Below are 16,521 nucleotides of genomic sequence, written 5' to 3'. Positions count from 1 at the left end.
ATTTCCCACCGTGCAATGGACTTGCTAATAAAGTCTGGTTTGGCTTTCCGTGTGTGTGTGTGTGTGCGTGTCTGTATGTCTTCCTCTCATCTGACTTTCTGCTGGACCATTTGGCAAGGATCCCATTGAGATGAGATGATCTTATTAAAAACCATCGGTGATGTGTCCAGGGAGGATATCAAAGAAGCTCCGTGCCGTGTCAGGAGTCATTTATCAGGAAATTGAGATTTGCGAGTGGTTTAGTCAAGCCTCTTATCAAGCATGGTTGAAGGAATGTTGCTGATGCGCATGCAGAATGTGAAATGAGTGAAACGGACAAGGAGTGAGTTTGTTAAATACTTTGGTTTAGTTCTGCAACACCTCCACAAAGATCAATAGCCATTTCCTTGCTTCTTTCCACACTCCTTTCTCACCTCTCCAGTGTTTCCCTGCTTCCACACAGCCAATATCACATTGAAGCACATCTTAGTGCTTCTTTCTCTGGCAGTTTCTTTCTCTGGTGGATGTTGAGAAGGCACTGATTAATATGAAGGAGTTCCTTTGCGCCTGGGTTAGACAGTTTTATATCTGTTGCACGCATGTTAGCGTGACTTCTGTATTCAACTCAGCATTTCAGTCAGGCTTTGTTTAATAACCCTGGGGGTTTCATCTGGCCTGATGTCTATAGGTTGAAAGCATTGAGAAGCCCTAACAAACTGACTGCTGGTCTTATGCCGATGGGTAAAAAAGAAATATCAAAAATATACAATAAGTATAAGAACTCCGGTCACTCCATGGTATAGCATGAAGAACAAAGGAAATATACTTTGTCTGAGAGAGAGAAACAAGACTCAAGAATTCATCTCAACAAAACATTCAAGCTTGACTCGCTTGACTGCAACTATCATGGTAAAAGAGCAGAGCAGACAGAAAGTACATACTGATCAAGTGCTGTCTATGTAAAATGAAATGAAATCTGCAGACATCAGTGGTTTTGGTGATGTAGTTGTGGTTGGGCATATAGTTCCAGTATTCAAAACCTCCCTAAAACCTCAAGTCAACACTGAGAACAGTGTCAAACATAAAACATATATTTTATGTGGTACGCGGAGCTCAAAAATCTGTCAAAAAATACTCAAAATACTCAATTTTACTCAACAATGGCCTGATATCCACTTACGAGGATATTATACTGCTACTGTTCTATCGAAATTTTAAACGAATATCCTCATATGTGGCTCTCATTTTTCTTAGAAAAAAAAAGGGTAATTCTTTGTTTTTGCATTCATCTGGTCCCAATATGCCCAGATATCAAAGAGAAATTAAAAATGCATGCTGTGGAAGAGTTCAGGTCTTAGGAGGTTAATAAAATGATCAGCGTTGCTGCTTTACCAGGTGTAACAAACCAAGTTTAACATCCAGGCATCCATGAAAATAGAGTTTATTAAATTTAACAGTTAGAAGTTAGCAGGAAGTTAGCTCGCTAGTTTCCACCTAAACATGATATAGCATGTTCTGACTGAGAGATTTCTGAAAGAATTCAAACGTACAGCTCTGTTATCACTTCCAGCATAAATGAAGACAGAAAACTAAACAGCAGTGACGTTTGTAGGGTTACTGAAGTTGGGCTAGCTGGTATATAATGATGTGCTACGTGATCGCTAGCTACACAGGTATGTTAGCATAACATAAACACAGTGAAGCTGGAGGATGAACGCTAACTTTTTTCCACTCGATGAAAGTTAATGTGAGGGTTCCTGATGGTTAGGGACAAATGCCCATGGCAGGATGCTGTAAACGGACCAAACTTCAGTCAGGAGAACAACTGAGATAATCCATCCACAATACGAGATTAGTTATTAATATACAGCAACAACATGGAACTAGAGCAGCTGTGAGAGAATTCAACATTAATGAATCAATGGTACAGAAGTGGAGGGAGCAAGAAGAACGAGTTGAGTAAAATTTGACTTATCTGACTGTTTTGTTTCGCTTAATGCGCCTTATAATCCGGTGTGCCTTATGTATGAAAACACACCTGTTCATCGACAGTGTGTTTATAATCCGGTGCGCCTTATGGTCTGAAACATACGGTAAAAATATAATTATAAATGTGAAAACAGTGAAAGAATAAATGATCAAAGGAACAGTTTCTCCAGCATCTCCCAGGGTTACTGGTGCTCCACACTGGAACCAGGCCTCAGGACGGAGCTTGTGGCTGGGCCTTCACTCACAAGCCCTGGACAGATGCAGCCCAAACCCTGAGCTACACCCACCCACAGTCTTACATAAATCAGGTTAGGATACCCATTTAGGTAATTGATGGGATAGACTTGTAGCTTTCTGTCAGCTTAAAAGAAAGCTTTGTTATCGTCATATTAACCAGTGTCATATTACGCTGTGTGTGTGCCAGAGTTGAAGGACTGAGATACAGGACTGAACTCAAAATACAGTAGGATTTAAAAATAAGAACTTGAACTAGGAAGGTAAAGAATTTGCTAAACAGAGGAAATGTAAGACGGGGATGTGACCAAGAACAATGGGCGAAACAGACGATATATACACAAGAGGGAATGAGGGTAGAAAGGACATAATCAAACTTGTGACACAGGAGAAGCAAAACTAAACATGATGCTCACGAGATCAGGAAGTTACACATCCATTCTGAGACTCAGACAAGGACACGTGAAATTGACTCTGGGGACTGGGGATAAACAGACATGGAGATGTGACAGACTGGAGACAAAAGGGGAAACAGAATAACATGGAGCAAGACTACACATGGATTATCACGACAAGAGTGGAAACACATACAGCAACTGAGAAAGAACACAGAGAATGACAGACACCTGGAGACAGAGATCTAACAACCAAGGAACTGAACTAAAAACATGGTTAACAAACTCAGAAATAAATAATACTATACTCAGGGATGAAGCCCTACAGAACTAGAATTCCATATCACTTCATAAACAAACAAAACTAAAAAGACTGGGTCGTCAACCAAGGAACCACGATAAGCAGAAATTACACTCTGAAAGAGACAACACTGTAGGCACCTATCCCAAGAAAAGCAGCTACCACGACAGTGTCTAACGAGGGCACTATGCTCAGGAACAAGACTCAACAATATCCAGGTTTCCCTGAGGTGCAGAGCCCTGCAGTGTGTATGGTTTGAGTTATAGTCCGGTTTGCTTTGCTGATTTTTAATGTCAGATCTGCTTTTGGTTTGCATCGATTTACGTCGGGGTAAAGCAGCACTGATATAAGTGTTTGCACTGATGAGCATATGTTCTGCAAATAAAAATTGAGTTATATCATAGACATCGTGACACAATCTTTGTTTCTAAATAAAACATATGTTAGCTGTAAGTCAATCTTGATAGATATGTTTGGTAGTTTTTACTGTCAGTGCTTTGTGTAAAGATGGACTATTCGATTTGTCCAACTTAGTTGAAGGGTGTTTAATTTCATTCCAATAAAGCATAGTGAATTGAAGCAAATAGACCCAGAGAGGATTTGGGGGACATTTATATTATAGCAGGATGAATGCGGATGTGCAGTGAAGGCAAATTCTGGTGGTTTCCAGGTCATTGAAATGGGAATTTGTCATTCCAGCAGAGAGAAATCATTGTGACAGAGGGCAGGGCAGGATGCTCAGCAGTTTGGATAATGACATGTGCTGAGTGAACATGCTGAATTATAGCAACATCTGCCATAGATTCTGTCCTGTCAGCACTGAACTTGTGTGACTATTTTCTGGTGTAATCTTTTCATTTTGATTCAAAGAGAATCCAAATGTATTTGTTATGACTTCCTGGAGCTGATACAGCTCTGCTTTATGATAGTTTTATGATTTGGTACTTGTGGTGATTTAGGATGTGCTTGGGGTTCAGTGCCACAGATGGGGAAGATTTTCAGTGATTTGGTGATATCTGATGCTACTGGTGGTAATAGCTGTTAGCAATGCACTGCTCTGTTGGCTACATGTACTTTGTCCAGGCAACGCAGGCCACAAAGTCAATCTCAGCCAAGTAGAAGGTTTCATATGGGAAGTATTTCACCAGCTTTAGCCTGCTCTCAGTTGTTGTGCATCTGTAAGCCATTTTGCAACCCATTTTCATGCTATACCTGATTTAATCAGTGTACCTTTTATTCTCTATTGTGTGCTGATTTCTTGGTACCGTTTTCACAACTTGCATCTTTTCATGTATTCACATGTTATAGAGCGCCCGGGAGATCGCTAAACAGTGGTCCCTCGCTATTACCGTTCACCTTTCGCGGCCTTGCTGTTTCTCAGATATCTTTTTGTGCAATTTTGCATGCTTCCCCCCCCCCCTAAACAGCGCATTGTGTTCTGCGTAGTGATTGGCTGTCCCGTACAGAATGCGTTCAACTTGTGAAATTTACATAAATCTTTGATCACTAGCAGTGTGACTCTGAAGTGCAGTGCTGTGTGTTTGTAAGTTTTCTCCCCAACAAACACAACAATGTCGACGAAACGTTTTGCACCGTCAAAGGCAGCTGCGGTAGCTCCCAACAGGCAGAGGAAGATGCTAACCATCGCACGAAAAGTTGGACTTCTGGACATGCTAAAGGAAGGTAGAAGCTACCGTATTTTTCAGACCATAAGCGAAATCCAAACAGATAAGTCAAACTTTACTCAACTCATTCCTCTTGCTTTCTCCACTTCTGTACTGTTATGTTGAATTCTCTCACAGCTGCTCTGTTCCCATGTTCTGGACCTGAAAACAGGGTTTGATCTTTGGTTTCATTCTATAATACTGGGCTTATTTTTCTACGAAGGTTTGAACTGTGAAAGTATTTAAACATGAGAGAAAAGTGTGAAAATGTTCATGTTTTTAGAACGTAACTCCCACGATAAACAAGGGACCACTGTACCACTATACTACCATATAAATTACTGGAGATGGAAATAATCTTCTTTTGACTATAGTGTTGCCGAATATGGCCAATGTTAAAACTTTTTTTATGTGTGAATGTGTCACTGCTTGAGGCTATTGATTGGCTGCTGTAGTCTGCTCTTTGGGAACTCTGTCGTGGTGAACAAAGTCGTGGACCACTTGTATATCTGTGTGACTGCCTGTCTTGGTGCACCACGTCTTCTTTTGAAACCATGAGTAGGAACTCCATCAGTGGTCTCGCACTTCCCCTCTCATGAAGTGAGAGACTTTCTCCTTAATGGCAAAAAGTGATTAAAACAAATCTCTTATATATGTATTTATCGCATCAGCAATGACCTGCTGGCCACGTGCTATGCCAGCCAGGACTGATAACTGCACCTGCCAGTCTGCTCGCATTGAAGCCATTTCTCAGTCAGTCAAAAGTCATATTAGACTGCTGTCAGCATTAAGTAATGTTTTCAGTTTAGAATGAAACACAATGCTCTGGCCGGAGGTGGCACAGAAACTAAACCTAATCTAATTAGGACAGCCAGAGTAACTGGAAGTAGGGAGGCAGAGCTAAACATAGTGGAGGTTTCAGAAACAAGAAGAAATATTAAGAGCTAGAATTGATTTTCGAGCACTCATGATTTGTGGCTCGACCGTGGCTCAGGGGGTTGGGAAGCGTATCTGTAACCGGAAGGTCGCCGATTCGATCCCCGGGCTCTCTGTCCTGGTCGTTGTGTCCTTGGGCAAGACACTTTACCCTACTTGCCTACTGGTGTTGGCCAGAGGGGCCGATGGCGCGATATGGCAGCCTTGCTTCTGTCAGTCTGCCCCAGGGCAGCTGTGGCTACAACTGTAGCTGCCTCCACCAGTGTGTGAATGTGAGAGTGAATGAATAGTGGCATTGTAAAGCGCTTTGGGTGCCTTGGAAAGCGCTATATAAATCCAATCCATTATTATTATCATGAATGTTTTCAAAGGAAATTAAATCTTTGTTTCTCATGTTGCTGTTTCTGACTTTTCAAAATAAAACAGGGAAATGATGGATAATGCAATAAGACATGCAGATGTAAACACAAAAAGCACGAGGAAGCCCAAGGGTTTCATGGGAAGAAAAGCGAATGCCTGGCAGTATACACCAGTCACTGTACCAGGCTGAAAATACAGGCTCCAAAGTATACAGACAGAAATGATTAGAATTATGCCCTGTGCAACAGAATCAGTTAGCCTCTCACTGCCAAACAAAGTGATTGCTTATCTTATTTCCAGTAAAGAATAAATATTAATATAAAACTACTTGTGAGCACCAGCGGTCTGTCAGCTTTGTATCTGCACTCCACGTAGTAAGGAATTGCCTGAACAAGTAAGTAAGATATCAAGTCTTTGTTGAAAAGTGTGTGAATGTGAGAGTGAATGAATAGTGGAATTGTAAAGCGCTTTGAGGGTCTCGAAAAGCGCTATATAAATGCAATCCATTATTATTATTATTATTATTAAATAATGCTCAGTACTGGTAAGTCACAGCTGGCAGTGTGACACCCATAATTGGAGAAAGATTGCATTTCTCGCAATTTGAAGTCAGAATTTGAACTTTCTAATTTACAGAATTTCTTTTACAGTTGTTTTAAAATCCATGATTTTAGTCTTGAACAGTTTGTTTCGTCTACGGGCTTTTTAAAAAAATTGTGTGCAGGTTACCAAGGATAAGATGTTGAAACTTTTCAGAGGTCTGAAGGACAGGAAAAGGTCTGGTCCTAATGTTATTGGAGGGCAAATCCTTACTAACTGTGCTTATGAGTTAGCAGATTTAATATTTTCTTTTTCGTCACGTGGGTGCTGGTCATGTTGTCACAACAGGGTTCCTTGCATTTGGAGAAAGTGCATTATTGTGCAGTTGACAAACAAAACCCAAAGTCACTCAATGACCACAGCCCTTTGTAATCACTGAGAAGTAATGGCAAATGCCTAAAGATTAAATAAGGGTATTTAGGGTTATGTTGATCTTGGTCTAGGTATGCCAGGATCCCCGTGTGGGGCATCATGTCATGGGCCTTCTTGTAATCAGTCCAGGCAGTGCAGGTTGGTCAGCCTGGTCTTGCAGTCTCGGCTGACTGCTCGGTCTACCAGTAGCTGGTGTTTTGCGCCTCTGGTATTCTTGCCAATTCCTTTCTGTGCTCCTCTCATGTATTGAGAGGAACAGCCAACCCAATCTGAAAAGATGAGCCGAGTTGTCAACTGTGGAAACATCATATGTTGCTAGTTTGCTTTACGATAACAAACATAACCCAAGGATTCCCGTTTGAAACCATCAGCAGACTCCCTAATCCTCCTCAATCCGTTTTCCCTCCCATGTCCTCTAATTACTGTAAAAACATTTCTGATTTCTTCACTGGAAAGATAAACAGCATCAGGTCACAGTTCAAGTCTGTACTTCTTCAAGTCTCTCACCCAGTTCTGTTGTCCAAGTTCAAACTAATTTCCTCAAAGCTTTTTGACAGTCTCATACATGCACACTTAATCCTGCCCAGTGGACATTATCCCTCCTAAATTCATTAAAGTCATCTCCCCCCGGCTCCTCTCTATTATAAATCACTCCCTTTCATTCAAGATTACCGTAAAGCAGCCAGTGTTTGTCCTCTGCTGAACCCACTGCTCCACCCTTCCCCTGCAGCTGACCACACCCTGCTACACAATGCTTACGCTAACAAGAAATGTGTAAGTTCAAGTACTGATTGCACATTATTCTATAGCACTGAATATGTATTAATTAATACTATTTCACATAACGTCATGCAACATTGGCTCATGGGTAAATGTATACAAAAATCATCATATTTATCATATTACTTGTGTTGTGAAGACTAACATTGTAGGCATGGGTATTCCTTATATGGGGAAATAACAAGTTCTTCATTAAATTTTAATGTCTAGACCTTTTAGTATTTAGTGATGATTGGTTTGTGGTGACAGGAAATTACTGTCAGTCAGTGTAAGGTCCTGAAGTTAAGGATTCCTGTGCGTGTTTGTTTGCACTGAACACTTAATGTGCGACTTATTTTCCTGCAAACGAATCCAGTCTGAACTCACTCACACACACACGCATCCATACCTGCTCCACCCCCTCATGCCTGTTAGAATGTGTGTTGAGGCAGGTCTGCTATCAAAACTGGCTGACTGCTGAGTGAATCATATTACCCATTGTCACTGCAGACCTCAGGATGTTGCTAATGATATACATATTTTTAGCACCGAGTTAGGCTCTCCATGTGCCCTAAGCAAAATATGATCCATTCGTCCCCACAAATATGTTAATGTCTGCAGTTTACAGTAACCAGATTTATGGTTTCTCATATGAAACAATAGGTGGAAAAAGCTGACATTTCCTTTTAGATTTTCACTACAGGAAATGCATTTTTACACTATATTACCAAAAGTATTCAATCACCCATCCAGGTCAATGAATTCAGCTGCACCAATTACTTCCACGGTCACTGGTGTATAAAGTCATGCACCTAGGCATGCAGACTGCTTCTACACAGATTAGTGAAAGAATGGATGACTCCCAGAAGCTCAGTGAATTCCAGCATGGTACCATGATAGGATGGCACCTGTGCAACAAGTCTAGTCATTAACTTTCTTTCCTACTGAATATTTCACATTGAACTATTTTTCAACCTTTAGTGGTTTTGTAACAAAGTGGAAGTGATTAGTAAGAGCAGCAATTTAGCCAAAAAGTGGTAGGCCACATTTAATAATGAAATGATGGAACACTGAACTACTGTTTTGCTGGGTATCGATGATTCCATAGTTCCTTCATCCTATTCGTGTAACCCCGCCTGCTGGGGTTACTTGCGTAGTAGCAGTCCAACAGCGCCCTATTTTCATCTCTTCCCACATGTGCCTTCTTGTTCCAGTAGCCCACATATACACCATATAAACACAGTATAACTTCTTCACTGTGTGTCAATCAGGTACATACATTCTTGAATTTGCATTGCGACAAAATGCGTGACAGCATCATTCGCCCAGGCTTGCTATTCTTAGTTAAGATTGTTGTTTTGATTTACCTAATCCTTATTCTGTAGTAACGCAAACACTTACTATCCCAGGTTTGTTTATGTTTTCCACTTTTACAGATTACCTAATATAACATCTCGGTTTAAATTAACTTGGACAAGTTTGTTAAGTTAACATTTTATTTATTTCAACTGTTAGTTTGTCCAGTTTGCTTTGTTAGAGCTCACCTTACTTACCTGTGTTCCAGGAGCAAAGGGAGGAAGTGCTGCCTCACTTCCTGTATTTATAGCTTCCTAGTGCTGATGTCACAGGAAGGGACCGGGTGAAGAGGGGGGATGATGATCTCAAGCAAACAAAATCAGTTTTAGGGGTTTGTTTGCTTGAGAGTTATATGTACTGTTGTAAAATGCAATGGCTATACCTTTGAATTGTGTTTTATTGCTGGTACAGCGTAGCATCATAAGTGTTTGATTATGATTGTAATGTTTAGTAACACCCATTGAATGGAATATTCCACAGGAGAACATTGTGGTTGGGTAGCTTTGGGTAGAGTATTGAAGCAGAAGAACTCAGGTGTTTGAGAGAGGAGGACCAGGTTAGTGTAGCTGAGTGCATGTGACAGTCATTTTGATTGGCTTAAGTTCAGTTGTGTTTATTTGTACCAAGTTAACTTTGGAGTTATTAAGCTTTTCTTATTTTTATAAATAATTTTGGTCACAATGATGATAAATAAATCACCTGCTACACTGGACAGCATCTGTCTCCTGCCGTTCTTTGGCCAATTTGTCATGCATGGAAATAAAAACCACAGATTGTTTATAAGGAATCATAAGAATTGCAGAGTGACAGAGCGTCTCCCTGTAACCATGGTTACTCATTCTTGTGAACAAATGTATGCTCACAATTTGAGAAGAGAAAAGGAGAGCAGCTGTTGTTTAAGCTTGACATCACTCTGAGCAGGATGCATGATTTTATGGTTACAATGTGATAGATTTGTGGGTATTTCTCGTTGTCCCCCTGATGGTAATAACTTGTGATGCTATAAGGAAAAATAAAAAGACACTAAAAAAGGTTTACATATATTTTTCATGGAATTTTGAAAACGTTCTCAGCATTCAGGCCTCTTCAGGTTTAATAGTTATCTGCCACTGATCCCTGTTGTGATGCATCTTTTTGCCCTTATTTTGACTCTCCCTTGATGAGCACATGATTAACAACGTTTTGTTAATATTCTGAAGTTATATAACTAGCCGTCTGTCTTCCTTGGAGAGAGGTTGCATGGAAAATATTTGTTTGCTTAAAAACTCTCCAGCATCAGGGCACATTTTCTATTCTTTTGATACACTGTTTAATGACATGCTCTTTTCCCTTGTGGCTTTCCTCCTTTATGTTCATGTCTTTCACGCAAAAGGCTGTAAGTGATGAATGTGTGAATCACTTTCTGTCAGCCAGCACAAAGCAGTGCAACAATAAGGCTTTTGCAAAGGCTGACTGCTGTTTGGAGAGGAATACAACAGCAGGAGCCAGCCCTGGAGAAACAATACCACTGGATTTAAAACCACCTTCATTTTCATCACCTCCATATTGCTGCCTTTCGTTTCCTGCTTTCTTTTCTTTTTGTTCTACAAGTGGTATCGCGATGTGAATCCATTTCCACTTGAGCCTTTATTCTTTTAAAACAAGTTTTGCTCAGCTAGAACATGGATGTCAACTGAATAGGAGGTCAAGTGTAATTACTAACCTTGCTAAAAGCTGAGCAGCGCAATAGCAAATAGCTTTTCCACTTAGCTGTATGTCACAATTCTTGACAATATGCTTTATCCCTTTCACACATAGTGGTCACTACAGTGGACAGCTATTCAAAAGCTGTTTTCTTGTATTCGTGTCAGTGTTGATGGTGTACTTGTACATAAACCACTCCATTGGGCACTGATGTGTCACTCCATACCCTGCCACCCACTTGTCAGCCAGTGGACATGTATAAGTGGACATGTAAAACACTTTTTGAAAAGTACATGTTTAAAAACTGAAGTTCAAAAATCATTTTTTCATGTCTAAAGATGAATAAAAATACTTGAGAAAAAAAATCCAGATTGAGGTTGTCATAATGCATGCATGAAAGGGTTAATAATGTCACTAAAGCTGAGAACAGGAGAAACAATTATTTATTTTTTATTTATTTTTATTATTAAATATTAGCATTTACTGCCATGGTCTTTTTCCATTCCTGTGCTAAAAACACAAAACAAACCCTCTTCCCCTGCAGTCCCTTGTCAACTGTCCATGAACACATAATAGGGGTGAGTAGGGATGAAGGGTGTGTTGCAGGTACAAGGGAACTGGGGTATAACATTATTTCCTTATTCTTGAGCAGTGGTCCCTCTAAGCTGCACACCTGCGCAATCACGCACTGGCACGGTCTCCGCGCACAGAAAATCTGCTTTGTGCACAAAAAAAATCTAACCTGAATTGAAATTAAAATAAATATGTTAACAATTCATTCTGTTCTGCAGTGTGAGTCAGTAAGTGATCAGTGACTGGCTGCTCCAGACAATGATGCGATTCACATTCGTATATACGCAGCTAATCAACGTCGTTGACAGGCCATGACAGCGTCCTTATGTGCCGACACCGGTGTTTTAGCGAGCAAACGGCGTGGCTGATGTGGAGTGAAGCCATGTTAATGACAACGTGTACAACCACTGGAGATGTGAGCCGTCACAGATGGCACAATTCACGGGAAACGTTTGGCACTCTCCGCCTATGAGCAAAAACAAAAACAAAAAAACCCCAGCCTTTCCTATTGGTGGAAAAATGTACCATGTCGACCAATCAAAAAATGGTATGGCAACATGGCATTTAGTTGTTTAGGAAGGGGGAAGTTTTAGGAGTGACGGCGTGTTTTGAGATGTGAGAGATTTAGTTAGTGTGTTGTCTTGTGTAGTTAGTGTGTAGTGTAGTCAGTAGTGTTGTTGTGTGTGTCAGAACAATGAGGCGACTGCTGAGTGTTACAGGTGTTACAGCAGTGATACATCTGCTGCTGTCAGGCCTGCAGGTATCAGGCTGTTGTTCTCCTTCATCTCATAGTGCAGAGAAATTATGTTTTGGAGTGGCACAAATAATTTGTGTGGCATCAAATTTGATGCAGAACAGCTGATTGTTCTGTAAATAGTGTTAAATGTTTATTTAAAAAAACACATTGGCTGCATTTTTAGGTAAACAGCTGCAAAAAACTCAGTTACCTTTTTTGAAGAAGTAACTATATAATTAATTGCCAACATTGGTCTTTATATACTGTATTTTGCTGACAGAGAGTTAAAGACTCTCTCCCAGACTACAGATTCATACTCATAATACAACTCGGTGTTTTATTTATGGTACGGGACTGCTCAGGGAGTTTGTGTGTTTGTTCAGACACATGAAAAATTAGAGGGAACATTGTTCCTGAGCAAGTAACTTTAAGGTCTCAGGTGGAAGCAGCAGCAGTTACATGAAAAATTAACTCTCTACAGTATTGTTAATAAGTCTTTCTGTCAGATTTAGTGTATTTTTCAGACCATAAGGTGCACCGGATTATAAGGCGCATTAAGCAAAACTAAACAATCAGATAAGTCAAACTTTACTCAACTCATTCTTCTTGCTTTCTTCACTTCCGCACCATTGATTCATTAATGTTGAATTCGGCTCGGTTGCTCCATCCTCGTATTGTGGATGGATTATCTCAGTTGTTCTCCTGACTGAAGTTTGGTCCATTTACAGCATCCTGCCATGCATTTGTCTCTAACCATCAGGAACCCTCACATTAACTTTCATCAAGTGGAAAAAAGTTAGCGTTCATCCTCCAGCTTCACTGTTTATGTTATGCTAACATAGCTGTGTCGCTAGCCACCACGTAGCACATCATTATATAGCAGCTAGCCCAACTTCAGTAACCCTACAAACGTCACTGCTGTTTAGTTTTCTGTCTTCATTTATGTTGGAAGTGATAGCAGAGCTGTACGTTTGAATTCTTTCATAAATCTCTCAGTCAGAACGTGCTATATCGTGCTTAGATGGAAACTAGCGAGCTAACTTCCTGTTAACTTCTAACTCCATTAAATTTAATAAATCCTGTTTTCATGGATGCCTGGATGTTAAACTTAATTGTTATACCTGGTAAAGCAGCAACGCTGATCATTTTATTAAAGATGAAAGAATTTAGACAGTTTTTAACTCTCAGTGATGCCGCAGTGTTTGTTTGACTTTGGGACCTGAAGCTGACGGAGTTTTCGACCCAGATTACTCCGAGTCCGCAAGGCTCCTGACTACAGTAACCGTAATACTGTTACGGCCGAGACCGTTTCAGACGAGTGACAGGACTCAAACGCAAGACGCCGAACAGCTCGTAAATATATTTTAAGAATAATGTTTAATGTTTACACAAAATATTCATAAACAAAAAGGTGAGCGTAGACGTTAAACTAAATAACGATCTGGTCCGGGTCAAAGAGGACAGCTATTCCGGGGATTGGACTGGAAGGCAAGTCACAAAGGGTCCAGGAAAAAGGTCGGGGTCACTGTAACAGAATGCAGATGTTCAAACATAGATAAAGAGGCATATGAATATGTTGTTTGGCTCAGAATCCTCCTTCGTACTGCGTACTTGCCAACGGAGGTCGGAGATGACATAGAGGGGTGAGTAGTCCGGGTGTGTAAATCCAAAAACTCCTGGCGTGGAGGCAGAGAGGCAGGTAGGTAATTTTGGTAATAGCCTGAGGGACTGCCAGAAGGTCCAGCATCCAAGTAGAAGCTCTTCGCCAGGGGTTGACAGTTAGGTGTAGCTGAAAAAAGGAGGCGCACAAAAAACAAACATACAGTGAGGCAAGGTGATTCAAAAAAACACGTAGGGAATTTATGGTGGTGGCCTGCACTGACTGATGTTTAGCAGAGAATCTGGCGAAGAGAGATTGAGAACGCTGGCCTTATGAGTCCCCGGCTAATTACCCACAGATGTACGCGATCAGCAAAAACACTGAGGCCCCTCCCAGGGGTGGAGACGCCGGCTCGGAGGGAGACACACTGGCACACACCCGGACCATGACAAATGCTCCGACAATCCATCAAGCGGTGGGGCTTCGTAGCTAAATTTAGTGGTAACAAAACAAATTTTTGAGCGCCGTGTGCCACATAAAATTGGTTCGAGGTCACTAAGCACAACCAGAATTCATACCGGATTATGAGGCACACTGTCGATTTTAAGTGCACCTTATAGTGCAGAAAATACGGTAATTATTAATTAAATGAAAGTGTCAGAACACTGTTCTAAGTTGTTCTTTGTAGACCCTTTGGTATAAATGACAATAGTGTACAGTGTGTTGTGTACAATATTGTTTGCTAAAAGATGCATACAAATAGAACATACATTACTTAAAAGCTGACAAAAATGCTGTACCTTTGCATCCAAATGGCCATCTGTTATATCAGATGTGCTAGAGTTGCAGCTGAGAAGTTCACTTTTGTCAGTGGTTACTGACCGCTTACTATCATAAGGTTTTCATTTTGATAAAGTGGAGGTAGAAATTTAAATCACAGTTTTCAGAGTTTTTCATATCTCTTGGGCTAGGTAATACAAAGGCAGCTCTATTGTATTTGAAAGCCTCTTATCCATACAGACCACAGCTGTTCATTTTGGCCTTAGCATTGGGCTGGATTTTAATTGGTTCTATTTGATATTTTTGTGAGAATACCGTTAGGTTTAAATGACTGATAATAACTTCTGTAAGATTCCACACCTCATAATTTGAATCAAGTAGCATGTCCTGTACTTAGAAGAGTAGCTTGTAAGGCTCAAGTTAAAGCATGGACTGTATGTAGAAGATTGATTTACATACCTCTTTCTATTTCACCCACCCATCAGGTTCTGTTCTCCACATTTTCAATCCTCACTAACCATTTGGCAGTTACCGTATTGGTTCTTTAAAACCAGAAGTTACAAAATTTGAATGAGATGGGGATTTGCTAAGTAACCCCAATCTAAGTGATCATGGCCCTAACTTTAAGCCTTACTGGTATCCAGAGGGGTGAGTTATGAGAAAAATCAGCTCCCATGGGAAGTTGAAACTGTTTTTGACCTAGGCTGTAAACATGCATATTAACATGAGAGTCTATGGGATTTACTTGTTTTTTTTTGTCTTATCATGGTACTGCAGCTTTTTCAGACCCCCCGTTTGATTCTAGAGTACTACTAACAGAAACACATGCACTGAACCTGTTTTCACTGCCAAGTCAGGAGCCTTTTAGTCCTTAGAGAAGACAGCATGTGAACTCACTCATGAGGCACTCACACTCAATGCATCAACGAGAACACAAACTAAAGGGTAATCTGAACAGCTCTGCAAGCTCATTTATATGAACTTCTACACCGTCTTAAGTGTGCATCAGTCCAGCTCCTCGAGGAGTATTTAGATTGCACAGTCACAATAATAAATGCAGTTTAAAAACTGCTGCACATACAGGGTCTCACTTATGCACTAAATCATTATTTTAAACAACTGGTTTTGATTTACTTCTGTAAATCCCCTTATCCACCAAGCAACTTTACTATAATGCATCGCATTGGATTTGACAACTTGCACAATTTATGATGGTATAACACATCTGTTCTTACTTATGATGTTATTATTATTGTTGTTCTTGTGTGGTATTGCACTGCTGATGATAATGTTTCCCAAATATACTATACCCTCAGCTGCAAATGGAAGAATCTTTTGTGCATTCAGATTCAGGTAGTGCTGTCTTTTTAGTGGAATAAAAAAACATTCTGATGTGATTTTTCCATGCTTATCTTTTCAACAAGTGAAAACTTAGATTTGAGTTACGTATGACTTACATTTACAACAAAAGATTTTGAGACGATTCGGTTAATATGGAGACAAGACTTTCATTTCTAAAAATAAAACTGTGCAGTGATGTCACTAGGAAACGAAACAGTCCCGTAGGTTAGACAAACTGACAGCAAATGTATTTCCCAAAGAAAACATTGCATCTGTTCTGGCACGAAGCGGAACCGCTGCTCACAGATCAACACCTCTCTTCTTAACCTAGCTTCAGCAAGTCTTTCCCATAGCATAACAGTAGGGCTCCTCAGTTGTATCCCTTTGTAGCTGATGCAGTTCTGCACATTACCCTTATACTTGAAAATCAGTACCGGTACCTTACCTCTAAAGAGAAAGCCAGCCACCCTTCGGAAAAAGCTCATTTCTGCCACTTGTATCCACAGCAAGATTAGAGGCCAGATTAAATAAACAGTGATTTCCACATGGAAATTTTGTTGTTCAACTATGACATCCACAAACCTCATATTTGCTTAAATGGGCTCCTCGCAAGAAAGAAAAACAATCTTTTATTTTCCTTTTGTTGCAACCGCCTCATCATTAATTATTTGCTGCCAGACAAGATAAACATATTACACTAATACGCAGGGGAGGAAACCTGGGAGAAATGTTTGCTGTGAGCGCACACATGAATACAGCCAAGACGAATGGCAGAGCATTTTCACAATCTTTCATTCATACTGGACACTGATAAAGTATATTTGAAAAAAGGGGAAGGAAATAAGTAGCATTAACAAAATGAA

The sequence above is a fragment of the Diplotaxodon limnothrissa genome, linkage group LG1 (assembly GCF_057381915.1).
Source record: "Diplotaxodon limnothrissa isolate DT_005_m linkage group LG1, D_limnothrissa_male_GT1.1, whole genome shotgun sequence".
Lineage (NCBI taxonomy): Eukaryota > Metazoa > Chordata > Actinopteri > Cichliformes > Cichlidae > Diplotaxodon > Diplotaxodon limnothrissa.
Note: the sequence above shows the minus strand (reverse complement) of the source record.